We start from the raw sequence: 6,030 nt of genomic DNA on the forward strand, positions 1-6,030 counted from the left end.
AATAAACATTAAAAAAAAAAACAACACATTTCTGTCAAGCTGGATTTATCAGGATTTTCCTTTGGTCTTATGACTCCTTGAGCCTTTGGAAGTCATTTTGTGTATGCCTCCCTTTCACAGAACAGATGCCAAGAGGAATCAGAATGAATAGGCCTTGCTAGATTTCTTCCCTTATTAATAACTACCCTTATTTCATATGCCTTTGTTCTATTGCATTTTCCTCATGACCTACCACTCTTCATAAAACCTAGCATAAAAACAATCCGGTTTTACTGCTTTGTTGGGTTTTCATTTCCTTTAACAAAAAATTTTTTTTAATGTTTATATATTTTTGAGAGAGAGAGATAGAGACAGATAGAGAGCAGGGGAGGGTCAGAGAGAGAGGGAGACACAGAATCTGAAGCAGGTCCAGGCTCTGAGCTGTCAGCACAGAGCCCGATGTGGGGCTTGAACCCACGAACTGTGAGATCATGACCTGAGCCAAAGTTGGACACTTAACGAACTGAGCCACCCAGGTGCCCCGGGTTTTCATTTCCTGATGAAGGCTCCCATGTCATGTAAAACATATTTAAAAAATCAATTTTTTGTATGCTCTTCTCTTGCTTATATGTCTTTTGTTTCAGAGCCCCAGCCAAGAACCTAGAAGGGTAGAAGGAAAAGATATTTTTTTCTTCCCCTACCTCTTTAACACCCCAACCCTGAAAGTAATAATGCATCACTTGGGCCTGTGGGTTTTTTTATTCTAAATGCTTCTCATTTCCATCTAGCTACTTAGTTCAAGCCCTCATTCACTTTTCCCGAATGACCACAATAGCCTCCTAAATGATCTCTTTGCCAAAATTTTGCCAAACCCAAATCTCACTTTGGTTGCCAGAGAGATTTTTCAGAACCACACATCTGACCCTGACCTTGCCTTGTTGAAAACTACCTAGCTTTCCCTCACTCACAGGATAAAGTAGATGTCCCCTCTTGCTGTACAAGGGTCTCCATGATCTATTTACCTCAGTGCTACGTATTGAACCAGTTGTCTCTCCCAGCCTGTACGCTGTGTCTCACCTCTGTGCCCCTGTATGTCTCTCCTCTCTGCTAAGAACCACCCGGTCACCACCATGCTTTTCCCACTTGACTCTCATGTGTCCTTCAAGACTCCAAAGAAGCTTTCCTTATATTCTCCTTTCTTCTTATTGGTTAAAACAATAATATGTGAAAGAAATAGCAAAAGAGCTCAGAAGGTATTTGCTTGGACAGTGAGTTTGGAGAGTCACAGACAAACCGCCTAAAGAAGAGATTCTGACCTGAAAAGAAAAGTTCAGGCAAAGGAAGGTGATTCGGAAAGACAGTCTTAGAGGTTAGTGGTGGCTGAATGTGTCAGAAAAATGAAAACAGCCTTCTCAAGGTCTTGAGAATGTCTCTTTCAATGTTAGCAAATGATGTACCAGACAGAAATGTGCATTTTCAATGTTTTTAGTTCATAAAGATGATGTTTTAGTTTTGAAACCAAGCTATATTTTCTGTGATAATGGCAAGTTCAGAAAATGGTTGCCCAAGAGATAGAAGGTAGAAAAGAAAACAAGGCAGATTTAATGGTAAGTACATAATCTTTGCCATCATTATCGACAAAACAATCTGAGAAGGTTGACAGTTGAGACCATTACCTTATTTTTCTCCTTCTCAAAGGAAGAGTCAACTACCTTGTGAGTGAAAAGAAACAAATCTTTTTGTGTGTGCATGTGTATGCAAAAAGGTGATTTTATTAAAGCACGGGGCACAGGGACAGGACCTATGGGCAGAAAGAGCTGCTGAGAAAAAGATCTTAAACCAAATCTTAAGGAAGGATAAATCCTTTTCAGCTCACAGTTCCTTTTAATAGAGTGTCATTGTTCCTTGAACTAAAAACCACTAAACAAATGGTCTCTAGACTACAGGAATGCCTCTGCTTGTTTTAATTTATATTTAAATTTTAGGGGCACTTGGGTGGCTCAGTTGGTTGAGCGTTCAACTCTTGATTTTGGTATCGCTTCTCGGCCTTCTGGCTAAGATCAAGTGCAACTCTTGATTTTGGCTCACATCATGTTCCCAGGATCATGAGATCAAGTCCCACATCAGGCTCTGTGCTGAGAGTCGAGCCTGCTTGAGATTCTCTCTCTCTCTCTCTCTCCCTCCCTCTGCTCCTCTCCCCTACTTGTGCCTGCTTGCTCTCTCTCTCTCTTTAAAAAAAATAACAATAAAATAAAATAAAATAATTTTTAAACAGCTTTATTGAGGTATAATTGACACACAATAAGCAGCACATATTTGAAGTGTATAATATGTTAAGTTTTGACTACTATCACCATCAGGATAGTGAACATGTATATCATCCCACAATGTTTCCTTGTGCTCCTGTTATTTTCCACAGTTTTAACTTATTATTATTATTATTTTAATGTTTATTTATTTTTGATAGACAGACATAATGCAAACAGGGAAAGGGCAGAAAGAGAGGGAGACACAGAATCTGAAGCAGGCTCCAGACTCTGAGCTGTCAGCACAGAGTCTGATGCAGGGCTTGAACTCACAAACAGTGAGATCATGACCTGAGCCAAAGTCGGATGCTTAACCAACTGAGGCACCCAGGTGCCCCTCCACAGTTTTAAGTGAGTGGAATAATACGGTATGTACTCTTTTTGTTGTTGTTGTTGTCTAGCATCTTTCACTCAGCATAATTATTTTGAGACTAATCCATGGTGGTGTGTGTCTCAGTAATTCATTCCTTCTGAAGTGAATACGGTTACATTTAAAGTCCAGACTAATATGGGGTGCCTGGGTGGCTCAATTGGTTAAGTGTCTGACTTTGGCTCAGGTCACGATCTCGTGGTTGTGTGTTTGAGCCCTGCCTTAGGCTCTGTGCTGACAGCTCAGAGCCTGCAGCCTGCTTTGGATTCTGTGTCTTCCTCTGTCTCTGCTCCTCCCCTGCTCTCACTCTGTCTCTCTCTCTCTCTCTCTCTCTCTCAAAAATAAACATTAAAAAATGATAAAATTCAAGCTAATATGTATGGAAGTGGCCTTATGAATATTATCTGTGTACTTTATTTATAAAGACTGATTATGACTCCCTCAGTAAACTATTATGCTTTTGCATTAATATATTATACATTGCAATTAATAAAGTAATTTCAAAGTAAAAAAATAAATAAAATTCAATAACATTGACTTCTTTTTAATGTTTTATTTATTTTTGAGAGAGAGAGAGAGCATATGCAAGTGGGGTAGGGGCAGAGAGAGACCTGCAGAGGATCTGAAGTGGGTTCTCCTCTGACAGCAGTGAGGCTTGAATTCACAAACTGTGAGATCATGACCTAAGCCGAAGTCATATATGCTCAATGTGCTGAGCCACCCAGGCATCCCTCAACTTTTTTGTTCTTGTTTTTTATGTATTTATTTTTAGAGAGAGAGAATTAGCAGGAGAGGGGCAAAGAGAGAGGGCAAGAAAGAGAGTCCTAACAGCATGGAGCCCGATGCGGGGCTCAAACCAAGAAACCGTGAGATCTTGACCTGAGCAGAAACCAAGAGTTGTATGCTTAACCCACTGAGCCACCCAGGTGCCCCAATAACATTGGGCTTTTCAAAAAATTCATAGTCTAAAGTTCAAGAAGAAAGAGTATGCGTGGCTCTTCCTAAAGAATGTGGTGGAGGGGCGCCTGGGTGGCGCAGTCGGTTAAGCGTCCGACTTCAGCCAGGTCACGATCACGCGGTCCGTGAGTTCGAGCCCCGCGTCGGGCTCTGGGCTGATGGCTCAGAGCCTGGAGCCTGTTTCCGATTCTGTGTCTCCCTCTCTCTCTGCCCCTCCCCCGTTCATGCTCTGTCTCTCTCTGTCCCAAAAATAAATAAAAAACGTTTGAAAAAAAAAAATAAAAAAAAAAAAAAAGAATGTGGTGGTGGGGCAGTGTATCTTGATCACCTGCTTGTGTCTATTCAAACAATAAACTGCGGGGGTGCCTGGGTGGCTTGGTTAAGCCAGCAGGTCTTGATTTTGGCTCAGGTCATGATCTCATGGTTGGTGGGTTCAAGCTCTGCATTGGGCTCTATGCTGACAGTGTGGAGCCTGCTTGGGATTCTCTCTCCTCCCTCTCTCTGCTCCTCCCACCTTGTTCTCTCTCTCTCTCACTCTCTCAAAATAAATAAATAAATAAACTTAAAAAAAAAATAAAGTGCCTAAGAGTGTTTCTCAGTAACAAATGCAGAAACATGCCTGATGTACAAAGTGAGTAAGTTCATAGGAGAGGCAAGGAATAAGAAACACTTTTCTGTTCATTCTAATTTTTTGTTGTTGTTTTGAGAGAGAGAGAGAGAGAGAGAGCACCCAAGCAGGGGAGGGGCAGAGGGAAAGAGATACTTATTTTCAATATTTAATTATTTTTGTGTGAGAGAGAGAGAGAGAGAGAGAGAGCGAGCACGAGCAGGGGAGGGGCAAAGAGAGAGGAAGACATAGAATCTGAAGCAGGCTCCAGGCTCCAAGCCATCAGCACAGCCTACAAACCGTGAAATCATGACCTGAGCCAAAGTCAGATCCTTAACTGACTGAACCACCCAGGTGTCCCAAGGAAGAGAGAGAATCTTAAGTAGGCTTCATGCCCAGTGTGGAGCCTCACGTTGGGCTCCATCCCACCACTGGGAGATCATGGCTTGAGCCAAAATCAAGAGTCAGATGCCTAATGAACTGAGCCACCCAGGCGCCCCTGTTTATTCCCATTTTTAACCACATAAGCATACATTTGCCCACCCCAGTACAAAAGATTTTGATAAATCTATAAGGTATATCTGTTTCCTAAAATTTCAGGACTGCCATATTATAATAGGTAAACCACTGCATTGCTACTTCAGTTTTCCCAGTCTCTAAATTTGTTAAAGTATTGATGTGGAAAATATTGGCATTCGGAGAAAGAATTCTTGAGATGTCTTTGGTGCAAAAAGGTGGTTTTATTAAAGCACAGAGACAGGATTTGTGCGCAGAAAGTGCTGCACTGGGGTTGTGACGGTGACTGATTATATACCTTCAGGTTGGGAGGGGGTTAGGGACAGGGAAAGTCTCTAAGGTATTTTGGCAACAAGGTTTCCAGGACACTGAGGGGCTAGTTGCTGTTAGGAAAATGTCATTTATTACTGTTTAGTAAAAACTCAATCATGAGACCCTTTAGATATATATTAAGGGGCTGTAAGCTTGCAGTATGATTGTCAACATATATCTGGGGAGGGAGAGAGATAAAGGAAGTTTCCAAAGGAATTTTTTTATGTTTAAAGTAGACTTACAGGATGCTGGAGGTCCAAATAACATTAAGCTAAGATTGCCTTTTGCCCTTAGCAAATTGTCATCATCAAGGGAGCTGAGCTTCCAGAGGAATATCACTTTGCCTGTCTCAAGGACTTGTCATTGGGCTGTAAGTTGTAAGGAAATATTAATTTTTTCTTCTGCCTTTGTTCCTCACATCAATTGTGAATGTTATCCATGTGCCATCACCAATGGTGATAGCTTTTTTTTTTTTTTTTTTATTTTTTTAAAAATTTTTTTTTTCAACGTTTTTTTTTTATTTATTTTTGGGACAGAGAGAGACAGAGCATGAACGGGGGAGGGGCAGAGAGAGAGGGAGACACAGAATCGGAAACAGGCTCCAGGCTCTGAGCCATCAGCCCAGAGCCCGACGCGGGGCTCGAACTCACGGACCGCGTGATCGTGACCTGGCTGAAGTCGGACGCTTAACCGACTGCGCCACCCAGGCGCCCCTGGTGATAGCTTTTAAAAGGACAACATTGAAAGCAATGAAAAATAACAACCAGGGCTGACAGTGACAACTGTACTAGCAACAAATGTTTCAAAATCAGAAGGAAAAGTAATAAGAATTCCACGAGTCCTCAACTCATAAAAAGGTTATTTCTGTATATTTGGAACTAAAACCACACTTTCCAATAGAAATATATAATTCTAGTAAAGGGAGAGTATATTCTGGGCGTGTAACAGCCTGTCCTAAATAAGGCGAGGAGGGGACCAGAACG

This window comes from Puma concolor, chromosome A3, assembly GCF_028749965.1.
Source record: "Puma concolor isolate L17-30 chromosome A3, mPumCon1.1.hap2, whole genome shotgun sequence".
NCBI lineage: Eukaryota > Metazoa > Chordata > Mammalia > Carnivora > Felidae > Puma > Puma concolor.